At 36.5% G+C, this 22,607-nt stretch overlaps 1 protein-coding gene across 2 annotated transcripts in view; it reads left to right on the top strand.

Annotated features, from left to right (window-relative positions):
• The first annotated feature begins 16,640 nt into the window (after window positions 1–16,640).
• LOC147012200 (galactoside alpha-(1,2)-fucosyltransferase 2-like) overlaps window positions 16,641–22,607 on the top strand; it is a 93,282-nt gene continuing 87,315 nt past the window's right edge. For both annotated transcript variants that reach the window (XM_085856029.1, XM_085856030.1), the window contains exon 1: window positions 16,641–16,771. The gene's annotated coding sequence lies outside the window, so the exon portion shown is untranslated. The remainder of the gene's footprint in view (window positions 16,772–22,607) is intronic.

The following is a 22,607-nucleotide window of genomic DNA, read 5'->3' as shown; positions in this document are numbered from 1 at the left end:
TTCTTTTGAGCACTCAGGTCAAACGCATTGATTGTATACAAACTTTTAAATGCTGTCATATCCAAAATAGGTTCTTTATTTCCATTACTTTCACAGACCTTTTGGTAAGACTTGTATGCTTCAGCAAAATCATTTTTTCCCAATTAATTTCCAATCTATCTCGTGGATAAAATGTTCCATCTAGAGAAACGCGAAGTTGTTTCACCTTAGCATTATCACTCAATGCATTATTCTTATCAGTCGCAGTATCACCATCTGGCGTTTTAAAAATGATCCACAGATATCGTGGCTTTCCTTCCAGAACACCCAAATTCCACGTGTAAGTGGTTTGGTTGAGTTTAACGTGTTGACATCTTCTTTTGAGGTATGACACACTGAGTGGTTTCTGTGAGTAAAGTCTTCTATTCAACATCTCTTCTGTTTTAAGATTAGGAGTATATTCACTAATATGCGAACTCATTTCCTCAATTACAAATTTATTCTGATTACCAAAAGCACTAGCAACACCAAAAAGTAATCTCTTTTCATTCTCATTCCTTTGTAGTTGAAATCTAATTTTAAGACCATACAGAACTTTATCATGATTACAAAATCCAAATATACCTTTAAGAGGAACTGCCACAGTAAAACTATTTACTGATTTTGCATCATCATGATACGCTCCTTTCCTTTGAGTATATCCAGGGTCTGTGGTTGTTTCCGTTGACATATCAGGAATAAAACCTTCGACAGACCCCTTTCCCATTCTATCACTGAATGTATAGAGTGCAAATTTCAACATTTCAGCAGGGCCGGATTTAGGGCAGGGCCCACAGGGCCACGGCCCGGGGCCCCGCGCCTCCCAGGGGCCCCGCGCAAACGCAAAGATTACAAGAAATTCTGCTATTTTCCCCCTTTTGTTTGTTTGTGAAAAAAAATCTAGTTCGTTTGTGTAAATGGTCAGTGAATCACGAAACAAATACTCAATATCCCTGTTAATTTGGCATCTGTTTGGTTATGTTTATCATTTATTTTACATCTTTTAACTTACTTTTTTTTCTTTCCACTGATCTTAAGAGCGCAATCTTAAGGTCTACCACAGAAATAGGTCACACGAAAGAAGTGAGGGTTTTCGCAATCCCAGCAAGCTTTGGCCGTCTCGATTTCATTTTTGCAAAATTACACACCCGCCCTGAATCTATGTTTGCTATGTACTGCGCAGGCGTACTGCTGGGGTGGTTATACTGTAATTGTGTAATTCAAGTTTACACACCGGATAATATTTTATTATATTTATAAGATGTGTTTTGCCGCCACACTGTGCCGGTTGACTAGTCATGCGTATTCATTGTTGTTGCTTCCCTGTGGCTCCGCCGACCGAGAGCCAAGATATGCCGCCGCCACACTGTGCCGGCTGACGAGTCAAGCATATTGATTGTTGTTGCTTCCCTGTGGCTTCGCCTACCATGAGCCAGGAGACGCTGTGTTAAAAATGTCACCTTGCCATGTGGTTTTTTGCCCGCTGCGATGAAAAATGCGTTTTGTGCCAGACTGTGGCCAACAACTGTGTGAGTGATGCGTTTTGTTTATCGTTCAACACCGGAATTTTGTACTGTGACTTTATGTCAGCATGAAACAGTCCAATGCTCTAGTTTTACCGACGAACTTTGACAATTGTGTAACAACAACAACCTAAAGGAAAGAACTTGCAACTTTGATGTGTAGACAAATGTAAAGCTCTGCGGTCTATTTTAGTGACTCTAATTTGTTATTGTACCGTAACTATGATCAGTGATTTTAATATACATCTTGTACATGTATAACGATCACCGTAATATCTGTGTCAACTTACTAGAACATTTTATTTTTTCTTTTGCCCAGCCTAGGTTGGTGCATTTATATATGAATACTTTTATAAGTATATATGAAGTGAAAATGGCTGAGGCCCTGAGAGGGTCCCACGTACTTCTAGGGCCCAGGGCCCCGCAACACATAAATCCGGCCCTGCATTTCAGATACAGCAGAGACATAATCAACTGCTTCAACTTCTTGTGTTCCAATGTACAAACGCACACTATCAAATATTTTCCAGAAGAAATCATTTACGAGTGTAGCGTTTGTGTTATTCCCAGCCTTAGTGAATTTAAATTTCACAACAAGCAACTTTCGGATAAATTCAAATAGGTTTGTTGATTATTTATTTCAAAACTTTTTGTACCATTTGCATTCCAGTCTGTTCCAGTTATTGCATTTATCTTGAAGTAATACTCTTTTTAGTGGAGTTTGAGATAATAATAGTATCGTCCAAATCATAGATACTATCAATTGCTTCCATACTTGTATTTATTGAGGAAAAAAGATGTTAAAACTTTCAAAACCCTGATCCAAGTATTCGAATTATTTTCTGTCGTTCTTGGGGGGGACAAGTGAGTTTTGCCTTTCTTCATTTCTTTAATTGCTTGTAATTTATGAGATTCCTTCTGGGCATCTTCTATGCTCTTTACAGCACCTGCTACATTTCCCACAGCAGAAGCAGTTGAACCAATTAGGTCTTTATGTTTAAGAATAGTTGAACCAATACCCATTAGAGTATCAATTATCCCATCTCCTCTAAATTGATGTCCAACACCCCTTTGTCTCTTAGGTTTATAGTATCCTCTACCAAGATACATACCTTCACCCTTGTAGTATGGGGAAAGGAACATCCCATCCCCTGTAATTATTTTATATTTTCCCAACTCGTGTTTCCTCACAATAACCATCGTATTTATATATTGGAAAACTTCAGGTCAGTGAATTCTGATGGATATAACTTCCCCATTAAAAGAAATCATACAATTATCTTGGTCGGTTATCCTAAAATTTACTCTGTGTATGTTTTTTCCTGACACAGGGAGATAAACCAAATTTTTGGGTTTCATATTGAATTTGTAACCAATTGGGGTTGAGTATGCAATGAATGAAAATATTGTATTTGTTTTTATTCCATAATTATAAGCACCATCAATCAAATCACAGTGAATTGATACCGAGTTTATTCCTGAGGATATTTGAATGACATTATCACTGTAAAACGTCCCATAAGTTTCAATCTTTTTAAAGGAGAAACCCAATAACTCTCTAAATGAATTATCAATTGTGAAATCAACCTTGTAGTTATTTTTAACTTTAATCGTTGATTTTGAAGTATGTTTATGAATGTCTATAACAATGTTTTTTGGTTCATCACCCTGTTCTTTCATAAGACGAGCAATTTCGGAAGATATTTGAGAAATCTCATATGCTCCGGGTGAGACTGTTATCGTTTTGTATCCACTTCCGGGATTATAACTAAACTTGTCATTTTTATCAGTCATATTAAATAAGGTATTATAAGTTTCAATGGACAATAAAGATGCCTCATATTATTTTGTTGTTTCAAGTTGTAGTGGGTATGGGAATGAAGATGTGTGGTCGCTTATACTGAAATTAAAACTCAGGATTGTGCTTCTCATCTTATTTAATATTAGACAAAATGTCTTTATATTGAGATTTATTACTTATGTTCATGTTCATCAACTGGTCTAAAATGGCTGATGCTTCATTAAAACAATTGTTATTTCCAGCCTACTTACGACCCAACAACAATAACAGTATATTAACTAATTGCGATGGGTCATTTGGAAGAAAACTAATACCTGAACCTAGGATACTTAAAGCCTGAATAATGTGTTTCTCCTCATTTTTTCTACTTTTACCAGAAATACTAACCCTATAATTAAGAGTGTTCATCAGATCAATATATACTCTATCATCATTATTTTTTCATCTCCAATGGTTTATCAATATACTTTGATTCATCCCTCACAGTTGAACCTTGTCTTCCATCTTTTGTGAGAAGAAACATTAATCTCGGAGTTATTTTAACAGGGGGTTGAGAGGAACCCAAGAACCTTAATTCATCATTAAATATCTATACCTTTTCTTGAACAAGACGAAATATTGCTGGTTGTTCTGTTGGAATGAGTCCTGCTTTGGTTTTTGATTCCGCTGAATATTCATTGTTTTGACGAGCATTCACAATATAATCACGGGGTCGATTAATCTCTTCCAGTTGTTGAAATAAACCTTCATTATCATATTCTAATTCTCCTAAATGCAATAATTCTTCCTCCATCATTTGATCAAAATCTTTTCACATTTGAAGTTTTTTAGGAGTATATTCTACTGTGGGAACTGTAGAAACATCTTTCATTTTTTCTTGGGAAGTTTTTAAAAGTGGTTTAAAAAATTTCTCTTGTTTTCTTTCAAATGCTTCTTCGCCCGTTAGTTTCTGTCTGTGTTTCTTCTTTATGTCTTCCTGTTGTTTTACAACTTTTGAAAGCAACTCATGATGTTCCTTAAATCTTCTTGCTCTTTCTTTCACATCCATTTATTTATTGTAAAATATCATTTAATGAATTGTAAAGATCAACAGGGAAATTTTCCTTTTCTTCATCATCCAAGTAGATGTGTTCAAATAAATCCTTTTCTTTAAATATTTCATCAAATTTCTAATTAATATTAATACGAGTTGCAATTTCTTCTTAACTCATACTTGCATCTCTGCTTTTTATACGTTTGTGTTGAGTTTCTTCATCAACATCAAAACCGAATGATGAAATCTTCACTCCGCTCAGATGTTTCATAATTTGTCTAGTTCCTTCTGCATTAGTTTCTAATATCCCAAGACCACCAGATTTTAGTTTCCTTTACTCACTCTTACAATGTGAATATTTTGTTGTACCAAGAGAAACCTCCTCAAATATTTGATCTTCATTCTTCAATCGCATATGTTCCTCCACTGAAATACAGTGATAATCTTCACCTTTTACTTCTCCAGGTCTTATTGCTCTCGTTGTTGTTGATACAATGCGTATCACGGGGTGTTTTTGAAGGAAATTTACAATATTCTCATTTGTACTACACAAGAACCTTGAATTATGAAAGTTTTACCCAGAAGCAGATTTACCAACAAGATTTATAATAATAGATGTCATTTATATCTGTAATTGTTTACAAAACAAAATATATATCCCTTAATATCTCATCTTGTTTCACAACAATATATTTATATTTTTCAGTCGTGTGCTTCATGTTATCCCCAAATTCCTTTTTACGACATAATGTAGAACAATTATCTCTCCAAAAATTATTTATATCTCTTGAATTTAACTTTAACAAAATAAAAGTATCAGCATTGTTTCTGATGGAACGACGAGGAAGTTGAAAGTACGATTGACTAAGATAAATACAATTACAAGAAGAATGTCTCCCTCTTGTGTAGTGGCTGTCCATTACCATTTGGTTTCTCTCATTAACACAATCAAAGATAACGCGGTTCTTTTTTGATTTATCCAAATCTTGGGGAGACGAATTATCATCCTTATTATCACTAAGAATACAAGTTATCGGTTTTGATTTCTTTTTACATCTCTGTGTATCACAAAATAGTTGAATTATATCTTCAATGTTATAATCATTTAGGTTTTTTTGAAGTTTGAATAAACCGGTTATATCTTCCTTTTGAAGACAAGTATTAAAACCTTGTGAGAGTGGTTGATACTCTGGTTGAAAACTCGACGTTGTGAAAATTATTAAATTATCATAATCGAAAAAGTTGGGAGTCAGGAGCATCTTCAAAAGTAAGCAGGTTTTTCCACATCCGCTTGAACCAACTATGAGACATCTTCATGAATTTGGAAGATTTTTATGATTGTTAAATTTTATCTTATTTTCCCAAATGGGTAAAAAAATCATTCATTTATCTATTTGGAAAACAGGTTATTTAATTGATTACTGGCTTTTTTAGAAACTCTGTATTTTATCCTAGGTTCAGCTTTAATTTCAAGATAATCCATTATTTTATTTATGCAATAACTTGTGTTGATATTTCCCTGAAAATCACATCCATGAATAATATACAACAACAATCCTTTGAACATTTTGCGAAAACGTTCAGTTTCTTCCCTTTTAAGGAAAGGTGTGTTATCCCCCTCATATTTTACATTCATTTCTCTAATCAATCCTGTAAAGTAATTCATTTTTGGTGTAAATCTAAAAGAATTCTTTTCCTTTTTAATTTTTTTAGTATCATTAATCAGAAGATATTCACAGAATATACATTGTTTATAGGCTTTTGACTCTGTGTTTAATCCCCGACTTTCACAGGCAGAACAATTCTCAAATTTGTCATATGGAGAATCAGGGTTGTCTTGCATATTTATAAAGTAAAACTTTACTTGAACTGAAATTCATCTATACTTTCAGTTGCATGTTGACTCATATTTAATAATATTACCATCGATATCTATATACTTTTTTTCATTACCAGATTCAACTACAACATTTTTTCTATTAAAGGTAATTTTAAAATGATCCTTAACTACTGTTGAACGAAATGTCATTTCACCTGATATATTAACATCCTTTATTTCATCAGGATTTACATCTTTGGGGTTGTTGAAAAAAAATACAAATTTCTCCTTGCATATTACAGATGGTCTTATCTTTTCTTTCTAAAGCTTCATCCATAAGGTTTTTGTTTTTTGATACTTTTTCTTGTTTCATTGCTTTTTCAAGTTTTGAATATATTACCAGAAGGAGAGGAGAAACCTTTGTTGGAGATACTTTAATTGATGTTCTACCAGGTATACTAAAAGCCCTTCCACTGAAGTAAATTGAAGAACTCATCTTATCCACCATAATTATTTTTATCCAATAGTTGTTATATTTATCTTTGTTCAATTTTACATCCTTAACATATTTCTCAGTATCTTTTACAAATGAAGAGATTAATTGAAACTTGTCTTTTGTGTCTTGAAACATTGTATTTATTAAGTGAAAAAAGTTGGAGGATAAAATGGTTTTAAGCACAGATTCACCTATAAATTAAACGAAATTTTCATCAAGAAAATTTTAGTTTAAGGAAAGTTTTATTCCATAAATATGGTGAATACAACGTACTGCAATGTTTGTAATCACGAATATAAAACATCATAAAAAACACTTTCGAACCAACAAACACACATTTAATCTATTTCATCAAATATCTCCTCTTCAGTTGGAAAGAAAACATTGTGATATCTGCTCAAAGGATGTTTTGAAGAGTACTTATAATAGACATCTTCAATCACAAAAACACAAGAAAAATGAGTTTAAAGTAAAGGGAGACTATTATATTGAAAACACTGATGGGGGCATTTAAAGGGCATACAAAAATAAGGATTTTTCAATTTGGAGAACCAGGTCCATCATCAATAGCTGAATAAATTGAAATAGTGAAACCTGATGTTGAAAAAGTTATTAGAAAGACATTACAAGAAATGAAAACTTTAAAGTTTTATATGGGAGTGAAAATGAATGTGAAAAGACAAGATGAAGAACAAACTCCTTATATGAGAACAGATCTTCATTTTATAACATCATTTCAAGATTTTTTGAATAGTGGGGTTTATGAAGAACTATCAAGACAAGAGGGGGATGTTGATAATACAGTGGTAGGAAGTGGATTTCATTTTTAAAATAATCATCTTTTTAGATATACACATTCTAAAATCAAACCATCTTAAAGCTTCTTCTTATATTGAATTACCAAAAGAAATAAAACTAAAGAAGGCAGTTATTAATATTAAGAACAATGATAATAAATGTTTTCTCTGGTCTGTTCTTGCTCACGTCCATCCACCAAATTGTAATTCAGAAAGAGTAAAACAATATATGAAATATGAGAATACATTGGACATTAAAGGTTTTATATTCCCAATGCCACGAACAGATATTCCTACATTTGAGAAAAAGAATAATCTTTCTATTAATGTATATGGATTAACGGATACAAAGAAAGTTCGAATATTAAAAATTTGAAACAACTATAAAAATGAAGAAACACACATTGATCTTTTATATTTTAGTGTTGGAAAGAATTCACATTATACATACATCAATAATTTATCAAGATTAATCTCTTCTCAGGTATTCAGAACAGCAAACAAAATATATCCTTGTAAGCGATGTCTTAATTCATTTCATACAAAAGAACGATTAGAACAACATTCAAAATGTTGTAGTAATCATAAATCAGCTGTAATTACAATGCCGAAACCTGGTGAAAAGATTTCTTTTGAAGATTATAATAAATCTATCATGCACCGATTTGTGATATATGCTGATTTTGAATGTATCCTAAAAAAGATAAATACTGCTTCTCTGCATCCAAAAGAATCATATACAAATAAATATCAAAAACATATTCCTTGTGGTTTCTGTTATTATATCAAATCATCTGCTGGAGAAAAGTGAAATAAACTTGAACATTATAGTGGAAAAAAAGCTTCACAAGAGTTTGTAAAACGATTATAAAAGGATTGTTTCAGACTAACTAAATTAATGAACGAAACAAATGAACCGATGAAATTTACCGAAGAAGAAAAATTAGAATTTAGAAAGAACAATATCTATCATATTTGTGAGGGGGAAATTGAGGAGTCCAAAGTTAGGGATCATTGTCATCTTACTGGTAAATATAGAGGTCCCGCTTATTCCTGTTGTAATAAATTTCCTTCTTTTATTCCATTCTTTCTTCACAACAGCGCCAACTATGATACACATCTATTTATAAATGAACTTTCAAAAACACCAGGGAATATTTCTGCCATAACAAACACAAGTCAAAAGTACATTTCATTTACAAAAATGATATTCACAAAAACTTTAACTCGTATTAGGTTTCTAGATTCTTACAAGTTTATGGGAATACCACTCGCCTACGTCGCATCAAATCGAAGCTCCACGGGGTCTTTTCCAAATCTTAATTCATTCTTTCCAAAAGAGGAAATTCTAACTTAAGAGGAAATTCAGATTAAAGAGAGAATTCAAAGTAAAGAGGAAATTTTCATTAATGAGGACATTAATGAAGAAATTCTAAGTGAAGATGAAATTCTATTTTTAAAGAAAATTCAAACAATGAATGAAATTCTAACTAAAGAGGAAATTCTGATTAAAGATGAAATTCTGATTAAAGAGTGAATTCTAACGAGAGAGGAAATTCAAACAAGGAATGAAATTCAAAGTAAAGAGAAGATTCTTACAAGTAAGGGAATTTTTCTTTTTGATTATATGGATTCATTTATGAGATTTTAAAGAAACACAACTTCCTTCAAAAGAAAGTTTCTTTAATAACCTTGATGAATAAGAGATAAGTAATAAGCAATATAAACACGCACAAGAAATATGGAAAATATTTTAGATAAAGAACCTTGGAGAATATCGTGATTTATATCTTAAAACAGATGTTTTATTGTTCGCTGATGTGTTTGAAGCTTTTAGATCACTCTGTCATAATGAAAATTGTTATGGATTAGATCCTGCCCACAATTTCACAGGTCCTGTTGAGCTTGGAGTGCAATGTTGAAAATGACAAAACAAGATATAGATTTAATCAGTGATGTCGATATGCTTGTGATGATTGAGAAGTCGAAGAGAGGTGGAATATCACAAGTATGTTCAAAAAGATATGCTAAAGCAAATAATAAATATCTTCAAAATTATGATAGTGAAAAAGATAGTAATTATTTGATGTATTTTGATGCTAATAATTTGTATGGATGGGCAATGTCTCAATCTCTGCCTTATGGTAAATTAGAATGGGTGGAAGAAAAGGATTATGAAAAGGCTTTGATGAATATTGTTATTTCTTCTGAAGAGGGATTGAATGAGGAAGAAGAAGGTTATTATTTTGAAATTGATTTGAGGTACCCGAGTGATCTTCATAATAAGCATAAAGACCTTCCTTTTGCATGTGAGAAAGAAACCCCAAAGAAAGGATGGTTAAGTGATTATCATAAAAGTTTTAATATTAAAGGCAAATCAACAGAAAAGTTATTAACAACATTCTATGATAAAGAGGGATATGTTTTGCATCAGAGAAGCTTAAAACAGTTTTTGAGAGAAGGATTGAGAGTAGTTAAAATTCATAGAGTTTTAAAATTGAAACAAAGTCCTTGGATGAAAAAGTATATTAAATTCAATACAGATATGAGAACAAATACAAAAGTAAAATTTGAAGGGGATTTCTATAAGTTGATGAATAATGCTGTCTTTGAAAAGACAATGGAGAATGTTAGAAACAGGCAAAACATTAGATTTGCAACATCTTGGAAAGAAGCTTCGAGATTGATAAATAAACCAAGTTTTAAGAGAGAAGAGGTTTTTTCAGAGAACTTTTCTGCTATTCATATGGAAAAGGAAAGTATTGTAATGGATAAACCAATTTATATTGGAACAGCAGTTCTTGATTTATCAAAGATATTGATGTATGATTATTTGTATAATGGCTTAAAGAAAGAGTATGGTGAAAATGCTTCATTGTTGTACATGGACACTGATAGTTTTATCCTCGATATAAAAACTGATGATGTTTATAAAGATATGTAAAAAAAATATTGGAGTATATGATACCAGTAATTTTAGTAAGAAGAGTGATTTATTTTCCAAAAAGAATGAAAAGGTTATTGGTCAGTTTAAGGATGGGTTGGGTGGAAAAGTAATGAGTGAGTTTATTGGATTGAGAGCAAAGGGATATGCTTATAAGTATGGTGATCAGATTGATAAGAGGTTAAAGGGAATAACGAAATATGTAACAAAGAAATCACAAACTTTTAGAAATTATTATAATTGTTTGATGAATAAGAAAGAAGAATATAGGAAAATGAATACAATAAGAAGTTACAAACATAACATATACAGCGAAGAAGTAAATAAGAAGGCATTAGGAGCCTTTGATGATAAGAGATTTATTTTAGATAATGGAATAGATTCTGTTCCATATGGATATTGTATGATAGAGTGAATAGTATAGATTGTGTTTTAATGATGGGAAGATGGGTTAGGGTTTTTTAAGGGCTACCGCCGCATTTTTTCACAATATATAAATGGTAAAACCAAGTATTAATCAAACTAAAGAGTGAAGAAAATCTCAGTCTTGGTATATAAATGGAAAACATAATGAATGTGAAAAATATCAAATAAGTCTTATTGAAAAAATAACTAAAACAAAGGTAAGTAAAACAAATAAGCGAATTAATTTAAAAACAAGTAAGTTAGAGGATGTAAAGAAAAAAAAATATCCTTGAATGGACTGAAAACTTTGATGGTTATCAATTGAATGAAAAAACAATTTACTATAATCTCAAAATATGTGGCTCAGGAGGTGGTCAAACAAGAGCATTAAGAGAAGTTTATCATTTCGTAATGGCACAAAAGGGGTATCTTAAAAATTATATAAATTCAAATGTTTTGCTTTTAAATATTTTAGATGGGGATTATTGTGCAAAGAAAATTAAACTATTGAAGGAATTTGAGAATGAACAAATCTTTATAGGTTCAATGAGTGAGCTAAACAATATGCATTGGTTATTTGAAAAAGAGAGTCCCGAGGCTTACTTCTTCTTCTTCTTCTTCTTCTTTCGGCTGCTCCCGTTAGGGGTCGCCACAGCGGATCATCCGTATGATCCGCATTGTGATTTGGCACATGTTTTACGCCGGATGCCCTTCCTGACGCAACCCTGGTCGCCTCTTACGACACAGGGATATGGTACACCTATTTTAACCGGGGTATACACCGGCCCAGTACACTAGTACTCATTTCGCCGACCTCGGAAGGATGACAGGCTGAGTCAACCCCCTGGTGTATTAATTCAGTGGCCCAACGGGGCTTGAACTCAGGACCTTTTGGATCCCAAGCCGCTGCCCTAACCACTGCGCCAACACCAGGCTCAAGTCCCGAGGCTTACATGTTTCAGATATTTCTTTAGAATCACCTTTAACAACAAATCACATTACTACTTTACAACTTGAACAAATCTTTATCTTATTGCATTGGTTATTTGAAAAAAAGTGTCCCAAGGTTAAAAGGGGAGACCAATAAGTATACCTTGGGATAAAAAGGGGGTTTACTTTTTAGGGGAAAAAAAATGAATCGCTGAAAATCCCCCATTCATTTACATGGGGGAAAGTGAGCCAGAATCAGTACTCACCCTCAAAGAATCAGTACTCACCCTACTCACCCTCAAAGTTCCATTCTGTAAGCAACTGCACAAACCACTGCTCCAATAAGCCTTGACAAAATTTATGTATTCGCAGGTCCTTACCATTACCACCATACATTGGTGAGAATTACAGTATACAGTGCTCAAATAATGTAAATTACAGTAGAGTACTTACTTGCACATATTTGTGGTGCAGTTCTTTCACTCTTTCCAAGTTCCTCTCAAAAGATACACGGTACACTTGCTTCATCCCAACTCGGTTTTCTTTCAGGATGCAGTCAATTGTTGACAAGGCCACTTCATCAATGCCTGGAAACATGGCATTGTCTTCAACAATGAGACTCTGGATCTCACACTCGAATCATGTTGTTTGCCTGAACCACATTGACAAAAGCATTTTGTTGCTCTGCAGTGAATAATTGTCATCTCACACCATACGACCAGCTTGTCATCTTTCAGTTCTTAAAAAATAAATAAATATATATATAAAATAAAAAATACATCATTGACAAAATAAAAACCCAACTTATAATTTCTTACATGAAACATTGATACTGTGGTAGTGCACATTACATTCGGTATTCTGCAGTACAGTAATCACTGAGTATTTTATTGATATGTTGCCATAAATATCAGTGGAATGGAGAGGAGATTACTCCAATTTTACTTACCTATTCTCATTTCTGAATGTCCGCATGACAGAGGTAACAGTGAAGCGGCTCAAATTCGGCTGAACTCTCTGCCCAGCCTCCCTCAGGGTCAAATCACATGGTTGACCACTTGGTCAACTAAAGTCGCCTGGATCTCTTCTGAGATATTTGTTCCCTCTCCCTATCCCTATCCCTATCCCTATCCCTATCCCTATCCCTATCCCTATCCCTATCCCTATCCCTATCCCTATCCCTATCCTGTTGTCAGTCATCGTTCTCCAACACAGGAGAGCTCACCTGTAGCCCTTTTATTTGCGTTAAAGCTCTGGTTGCTGATTGAATAATTAAAGGATCTCGTGTTTCACCTGTGAGGAGTGAGTGTGTTCAATTGATAACTGGTTTACTATTTTGAATGGCAGTGTTTTCCATGTGAACACAAGAGATTTCCTTTGTGAAGATTGTGTCCAATGAGGAGTATTGCATGAAGTGTTTTGGAAAAGGGTTAAATGAGACTGAAATTTGTGTGAAAACAAGGGAAATGTGCTTTTAGTCTTGAAGAAATTGTCTTTCTTTTTGCACATGAACTCAAAGTTTTCCTCATTGTGTTCATAGCACCAGTTCCAATGTTGAAACAATTGAGAAAAACTTTAATAAGTCAAGTCACAAAGTTTATGGAAAGAATTATATGTGTTGGTGCGAATTCGCGCCCGCCGGCGTGCGATCGGCCGCGTAACTCGAATCGTGACCGCGTCGCCCACCGGTCGGACAATTCAGTCGTAACGCTCCTTGGAACTACTGCCAGGAGCTCGTCACGGGTGGGGGTTTAACCTCACCACGATCGTGCCAATTTCCCACCCGCGCAGGATAGGGTTGCTCGCCAAATTCGACCTACCTAAGTACCTGCGCGAGCAGTCGACCGGGCGATCGTACCTCGCCGCAGGTCGGCCTAGGACACAAACCACTTAAGCAGTCCATTCCGTGCTACAGTGATAACCGAGCGGTGTTATCGCCGACCTCGACGGATGTGATTCTCTCCACCGGGTGCTTACACCCCTCTACCAATTTCTTCCGTGATGCAAGATGGCACTTTCAAAACAGGGAATAGGATGCAATGAACGGGGACCAGTTCAACAAGCACATTTATTAGACATTGCACGCATGTACAGTCAGAGCAATGAATCATGCACGTATGTACAGTTGAAGCAAGCAGATAAAAGAATTACCACCGAATAAAGCGTTATATTCGCACACACAGTCACTTAAACAAGTCTACTTACAAGATGATGCCACCACATGCATTTATACAAAAAACAAAGAAAAGCCACCCCCAAAGACAAGGGTGGCAGACAGGTCCGTGGACCGAATTTGGTTTGGTTGTGGTTGTTTGGGAACTATGTTGGTGGTGGCGATTTCGTTGTTGTAGGCATCGTTTGAGAATGGTGGCGAAGCGATGTTTGCGGGGTGGAGTTGTGGAAGTAAAGAGGCGAAGGTGGTGGTGTTTGAGTTGTAGTTGTTTGGGAATTATGTTGGTGGTTGCGCATTGGTTGTTGGGGACGATTGGTCCAAAATAATGTTGGAGAAAAGAAAAACGGCTATCTCAAAGCGTGGCAGCCCGGTGAACACGAAAAAATCCCTCTAAACAATGGTGGGGAACTATCTGCACATAAACTTACCGGCATTACTCATCTAAGGACCTTTCTGCTGTTGTGCAAATTTCCACAGCCGTAACAATATGATCAACTGTCAGATTTTATGAAAGTGAATAACATCATTCAATACAACAAGCATGGATTTCAAGGAAAATGTTCATGTGTTACACAACTGATTGATGGTTTGTCAGACTGGATTTGATCTTTTGAGAGCAAGAATGGAGTTCATGTTAGTTATCTTGACTTTTCAAAAGCCTTTGACTCTGTTCTAAGTCTTCGGGAAATCAGTAAATTGCTTATAAGTTGATTATAACTTCAAACAAGTGAAATCCTTCAATACAGCGCATGTGGTGAAGCAAATGAGTACACTAATGTTAAAATGTGCAATTTATGCTTTTTCAGTTGAAAAACAATTAAAAAGCGTACTTAATATTTGAAATGTAAAAATCTTGTTATTATTGTGATAAGCACCTTTATATATAACAGAAGGCATGAAATCTTTCGATACAGCGTTGCAGGAGGCCGCAAAAGAATGATTGTAAGTAAATTTCAACCACTAATGCATGACGAAACACTTGTTTATGGCTAATATTAAAGAGAATGATGGCAGAAGAAGAACTTAGCTTTCTGTGTTCGGAGCGAAATGCCATGGTGGACGGAAATGATGTCTTTCGTTCGTTCATTCGTACATGAGGGGAGCGTTTCTTCGTTTTTTTCGGTCAAGCAATAAATTAAATGTTTTTCACAGATATAACACATTAGTTTCACAAATTTCCATTGAAATACTCGGGTATTTCCATCAATTGTCGCCATTTCCGTCGAGGTTACGCACTGCATCTACCGGACGGCCGTCATTGGCTGTCTTGAGGGACGTGGGGGGGGGGAGGGACGGGGGGACACCGGACCCACCGGAGACGTGGTAGACGACGCCGGGGACATTTCAAACTTGGTGCAATTGTATACAGCGCACGCGCTGTAATAAAATAGCTTTTGTAAGTAGTTACCAGCACATTATATATCTGTGTTTATGTGTTTATGTGTGTGTGTGTGTGTGTGTGTGTGTGTGTGTGTGTATGTGTGTGTGTGTGTGTGTGTCTGTGTGTGTGTGCTTATATGTGTGTTGTTATATGCTGCCCTCACAACCTCGCAACGAGTGTTCCTTGAGTCTTCCAACGGGTAGCACAGCAAACAATATAAACGATCACTTTAAACTTTTCAATCAATTGAGAACCAATCAGATGAGAACCAGCAACATACAACAGAAGGAATTTTTAAAAGGTAATTTATTTCAAACCACTGTTACCATGCTCTAATAACTATCAGTAAAAATGTAATTACAAGTCAATTACAATTCATCAGTAACTATAAACTTCCATGCAGAAGAGTACAAGTCACGTTCAATGCTTAATCACATCAAAGTTACACACATATATTTCAATGCAGTTTCAAATACTTCAACAACTCTTTACAATGGTAATTACTCTGTTGAGAAAGGCAACTTTACATTCCTGTGTTAAAACACCCCCCTTTTACCAGGATCCGTGCCGTGAACTAACCTGCAATTAATCCTATTGTCGTATCAAGCGTGCACATACGTGCAGATCTGTGAACATTTTGCCATGTGTAGTTTTGCCGTGTGGATGAAAAAATCTGAACTTGAATGGTCGTGCAGAAACGAACCTTGCAGATTAGCAGTCAGCTATGAGTGTGGAGCATTTGGCTCTTAACCTGGGGGGTGTGAGTAATTTCCAGAGGGTGTGCGAGCACGGAGAAAAAAAAGTCGGAATTTCTCTAATTATTTTTGGAATTCTCTTTACAAGTGTTTGCGTCATATCGTGATTTACATAAAAAAACAAAAGTATCACCTTCAATAATTTTCGTTTACTATTCGCTCCGAGGCCGACCATTTTCTGTAATAAAATTAATTTTTGCCTTTGTTGTCAAATTCATGTCTTTAACACAAAACTTAACATTTCCAATCATATAGGATTTACTAATCCATCACAGTGTGTGTGTGTGTGTGTGTGTGTGTGTGTGTGTGTGTGTGTGTGTGTGTGTGTGTGTGTGTGTGTGTGTGTGTGTGTGTGTGTGTGTGTGTGTGTGTGTGTGTGTGTGTACCGGGGAGTTAGCCAATCACATTCCAGATAATTTGATATTGCTGCATAAGGCAATTGCAGATGAACAGGAAATTTATTAAACGATTTCACTCCACAAAACCAACAAGAGTCAACGCCCTTTTCCAAATTTGAATAAACTCTGCCCGCCTTCAACAAAAATATTTTTTCGGATCCGACATTTGAGAATATGACAACACCTGCTCTCGTAATACCACATAGCTTCCGCAAGTCACAAAATACAGATCAGCTTTTGTGGGTCGCTCTTGGATTACTTTGGTCAAGACATCTGAAGAACAAATCATACACAAATCGTAAGTAAATCACAACCCTCCTATCGACTTTCTCAACTACTTTCGTTTGGTGAACCCTCCCATCTACTTTCTTAAGAATCCTCTTGAAAAAGTTCAATCAATCAAACTTTTCAGTCTCACGATCAGCCATGATCTTTCTTGGGAAAACCACATTGTTTTCTCGGATCTCGCTCGTGGGGAGTTGGATCAGGGAGGCCTGGTGAGTCCACATCACACATGTAAATCTGTGTATTCTATGTTTACTGTGGATCGATGGAGAAAGATGGCAAAGCCGATCATTTTAATACGTACGAATTGTGTCGTTTTTTTGTATTTCGTTCGTGCCGACTGGGCATCCATCTGTCGTGCAAAGTCCGTCCTTGGCACATCGACACTCTCAGACACCGACAAGGATTTCATCCGCAGCTTTATGCTGTGGAAATTGAGGCTTTCAAGAGAATTGGATTTTTTTATCATACACTGTCGAGGCTCATATGAGAGCTAACTCACAGAACGTACAAGGGGAGCAGGAGACAAAGGGGGGGGGGGGTGGTGAGAGGGAAGGAAAAAATCAGGTGAGAGCAGAGACATGAGGAGATCTGTGGAAGGGAGAGGGATGGGACAGGGCACACAGGATAATAAACAAGATGGAGGACAACAAGGAAATCCAAAACAGGTGGAGGCCATTCAGCCATTCATGCCTGCGTGAACATCACACCAACCAAAGATCCAAGAAAGAAAATGAGAAAAAAAATTGTTTTTTATTAATGAAACAAAAAAAATACAAATTTTGTTTTTGTAATTTTTTTGTTGTGGTAATTTTCTTTTCTTTTCTTCCCCTCGGAGAGGGGGCATGGGCTCGGTTAAAAATACACGCATCAACCACACAACCCCCCTTGACAAGACCCCCACCAACAGTACTCCATGCATAATCACCCATCAACACACAAAGTCTTATCAACATCCCTACACCCCTCTATCTCCATAACTTCCAGGTACCTATCGAATTCTAATTTAAACTTATCTACTTTTTCTGCTGGCACTATCTTTCCAGGGAGACCATTCCATGCATCAACTACTCTCTGAGTGAAAGTCCCCTATCTTACTGCCGTCTTAACTCTCCTCTTGACTCACAGGCTGTGGCCCCTGGTTATGTCACTGTCTACTGTGTTGGATGATTCATTTGCACTTATTTTATCGATAACTTTCATTATCTTAAACATCTCTATCATATCTCCTCGTAACTGCCTCCTTTCTATTGAGTAAAGCCCTGTCTCCTTCAACCGCTCCTTATAGCTGAGTCTCGGCCCGGAATCAATCCAGTAGCCCGATGCTGAACCTTCTCCATGGCATCTATGTCCTTCCAGAACTGTGGTGTCCATAACTGCACACAATATTATTGATACGGCCCTCACTAAATTCCTGAACAATGTTAACATGACCTCCTTTTATTTATAATTGATCCCCTCCTTATACAGCCTAAAACCCTGTTTGCTTTACCTATAGCTGCCTGGCACTGTGCTACCTGCTTACCTCCCGTATCTATTACCACCCCCAGATCCTCCTCCTCCAAAATTACCCCTTGCATCCTGTAATCTCCATTTTCATTGTTCTTTCCCATACCCAACACCTTACACTTGCTCAGGTTAAATTCCACATGCCAGTCTTTCACCCAATCCATGAACGTATCAATATTCTCTTGTATCTGTTCACCACCCCCTTCTGCTATCCACCTTACCTCCAAGCTTTGTGTCATCCACAAATTTGGAAAGCTTTCTCTTTATCCCATAATCAAAATCGTTAATGTAAATATTGAATAGTAATGGTCCGAGTACTGATTCCTAAGGTACCCCGCGACTTACATCCTCCCAGCAAGACATCCTCCCACTCAGAGCCACTCTGCTTCCTATCACGAAGCCAATTTGCAACCCAATTAGCAACCCGACCAGCCACTCCAGAAGCCCTCACTTTGGCGAACAACTCCAATGTGGTACCTTGTCAAATACCTTCTTAAAGTCTAGATATACTATGTCCACTGCCTTTCCCTCATCCACCCAATCAGACACTGCTTCATAGAACTCTAAAAGATTTGTTAAACAGGAACTACCTTTGGTAAACCCATTGTGACTACCTTTAATTAGTTTGTATTTGTTTCAATGGTTCCTCATCCGGTCTTTAATTAATGTTTCCAACACCTTCCCCACAACTGAAGACAAACAGGTCTGTCGTTTCCCAATTCTTCTCTGGATCCTTTCTTAAATAATGGTGTTGCATTTGCGACTCCCCAATCCTCCGGTACCTGTCCTGACTCCAGTGAGCTATTGAACATATCCGTTAACATCTCGCTTACCTGCTCAGCCACGTTCCTCAATACTCTCGGGTGCATATTATCTGGACCCAGAGCCTTATCTACTCTTAGATTACCTCGCTGTTCCTTTACTTCCTCCACTCCAACCTGGACCTTCTGTAAAAGCCCTTCCTCACCTCCTCGATACATACTCTCAACTATTGGCAATTCTTCTGACTGTTCTTGTGTAAAAGTTGAAGAAAAATACCTGTTTAATAAGCCTGCCATCTCACTTTCATCACTAACCACTCTCCCGGTGCTATTCCTCTATGGGCCCACACTGATCCTAACATGTTCTTGTCTGCTGATACACTGAAACAAAGCCTTGCAATTATGTTTAATATTCTTAGCCATGTCCTTCTCATCCTCTCTTTTGGCTCGCCGAGTTATTTTCTTCTCTTTCCTCTGTTTATTTGGATAATGATATAAATGTAACTCCAGTCCTGTTATTTTAAACCAAATAAATGCCTTCTGCTTCTCCTTCATAGCGTTCCTTATCTCACTGCTCAACCACCCTGGTCTCTTTCTGCTTCTAGTTTTACACCTCATTGGAATGTACTTACTCTGTACTCTACACATTTTGTCCTTGAAGGTTTCCCATTTCTCTGATGCTGATTGTCCTGTTATTAGAGTATCCCCATCTACATCACCCAATTCTCTCCTCATACCCACAAAGTTTGCATTCCTGAAATCTAATAGCCTTACCCTTCTATCCTGAACTCTAACCCTCAACAGAATCTTTGCACACACAATGTGATGGTCACTTGCTCCTCAATTCTCTCCAACCTCCACCTCCTCCACCATATTGGGATTGTTACTGAAAAGGAGGTCAAACACACTCCCCCTCGTGGTCTTATGTACAAACTGGGTTAAAAAGCAATGTCGGAATAAAACTAGGAAATCCTTCTCCGCTCTGCCCTTTCCCTGTTCCTGGACCCAATCTATCCATGGCAAGTTAAAATCCCCTATAATCAATACTATCCCCTTACCACATGCCCTTATGAATTCTTCAAGTATTCCTCCTTCCTCCTCTTCCCTCGCACCTGGAGCCCTATAAAATCATCCTACCAGTATCTTACTGTTTTTACAATCTCAAATCTCCACCAACATAGATTCCCCAACATTTATTCCTTCCTTAATGTCACCCCTTTCTCTTGATGCAATGCTTTTCTTTACCCAGATTGCTACTCCTCCTCCTATTCTCTCCTTCCAATCACACCGATACACCTTGTGGCCTTATAATCCTGTCCTCCAGTTTCTCTCCTCCTAAAACCATGTCTCACTCACTGCAACTATATCGTACTCCTCGCGATCCACTTTGGCTTCAAGCTCTTCCATTTTATTATTTAAACTTCTGGTATTGGTATAGAATATCTTTAACTTTTCCCTTCCTGAAATTCTATTTTCCTGCCTGGCCTTACTCATCCCAATTACTTCATCTGTTCTTTCCTTTATAGCCTCCCCACCCTCCACTAACCTTAAAAAGCCTGAATTCCAGGGACCATAGCCTGAGAGTAAAGAAGAGGAGAGTGATGATGGTAGCAAGGCAGGGGACTTTTACTCAGGGAGTAGTTAATGCATGGAATGGTCTCCCTGGAAATGTGGTGGCAGCAGAAAAAGTAGATACGTTTAAATTAGAATTAGATAGGTACCTGGAAGTTATGGAGATAGAGGGGTGTGTGGATGCTAATTGGACTTTTAGGTAGTTTGAGCATTGATGGGTGATTGTGTGCATGTGTACGGAGTGTTGTTGGTGGTGGTGTTGTCAAGGGGGAGTTGTGTGGTTGATGTTGTGTGTTTTTAACCAAGCTCATGCCCTCTCCAATGAGGGGAAGAAAAAAAAAATTAAAAATAAATAAATAAATAAACAAACAAACAAAATTATTTCATTCATAATTTTTTTTTTTGGCATTTTCTTCCTTTGATCTTTTGCAGATAAATTAATATGGTGTTTGCGCAGGCATGATGGGCTGAATGGCCTCCACCTGTGTTGGATTTCCTTGTAAATTTCCTTGTAAATCCTGCTGGGTGTCCATATCGTACACCCTCCTCACCGAGAAACTCTGTGAGGGAGACAGTTTAGCGCTGACAACTCGACCATGAAACAGGTTCGTACAGGTTTCCATGGTGCCTGCAGCAAGTGACAAATATAACCTGAACTGACCTGACAACAATCAGTCAAGGACACCAGAAATGTCAGTTTTCCTCACACAAGCAAATATGGCATGTGTTACATCCATGACACATCATGTACGCACTCACTAAGGCTGTGAAAAATACAATCCACAGTTCTAAATATATCTTAATATATATATATATATATATATATATATATATATATATATATATATCTTAATATATATATATATATATCTTAATATATATATATTATAACCAAGGTTGCGTCAGGAAGGGCATCCGGTGTAAAACATGTGCCAAATCACTATGTGGATCATACGGATGATCCGCTGTGGCGACCCCTAACGGGAGCAGCTGAAAGAAGAAGAGAAGATATATATATATATATATATATATATATATATATATATATATATATATATATATATATATATGTATGTATACACACATGTATAAAATTGGATGGCAACAAAGAAATAAATGACATACTTTGTGGATATTAATATGATTAGCTGTGTCATCTTTATTTATAGATCTACAGTAAACATCTAATGCACAGATTTGCATCTGTCGGATGTGGACTCACCAGCGCTCCCTGATCCAACTTCCCACTCGTAAAATCACAGAAAACATCACATGGTGAGCATCGCTCATCAAAAACTGTTCATGTCTGAATTTGCAAGCAGATGAAAACCATCTTTAATAAAAAGTGAAGCTGAAATCATGAAAATGATTTGCAGCATTCACGCAATTTGGCTACATTCTAAATTTGTCACGCAATTTGCCAGTTTTATAACCAGTCGTATTTCTATCATTCGAAAGTGGACACTGAATTTTACTACAGCAGCTGCGATGGAACTTACATATTCAGACATGTACAGATTGGTCACAAAGTCTCAATGCACGCAGGTAGAATTTAGTTATCATTTATGTGTATAATTCACTCCATTATCCACACAAATTTGAATTTTCTCCATATTCTTCTAGATACCTTCCATTTTCAGGGTTGGAAGTCATAAAAGCAGCTCCTGACAGTTGTTTGAAGGTGTCTTTATCACATGCTTGCCTCACCTCATATAACCTCACCTCTCACAGCGGTGATTACAACACTGGTGGTTACCGTGTGGCAACTTCATCACACACATTCTTCACCACCTCATGTTTCCTCACCTTTAATGGTGGTGATTACAATATTGGTGATTATGGTGTTGCATCTTCATCACACACATTCCTCACCACCTCATGCTGCCTCACCTTTGATGGTGGTGATTACAATATTGGTGATTACGGTGCGGCGTCTTCATCACATGCTTTCCTCACCACCTCATGTTTCCTCACCTCTCACGGCGGTGATTACAATATTGGTGATTA

This window comes from Eptatretus burgeri, chromosome 15, assembly GCF_056783735.1.
Source record: "Eptatretus burgeri isolate ZD-2024b chromosome 15, Ebu_testis_v1, whole genome shotgun sequence".
Taxonomy (NCBI): domain Eukaryota; kingdom Metazoa; phylum Chordata; class Myxini; order Myxiniformes; family Myxinidae; genus Eptatretus; species Eptatretus burgeri.
This window is presented reverse-complemented; position numbering and strand designations above follow the sequence as displayed.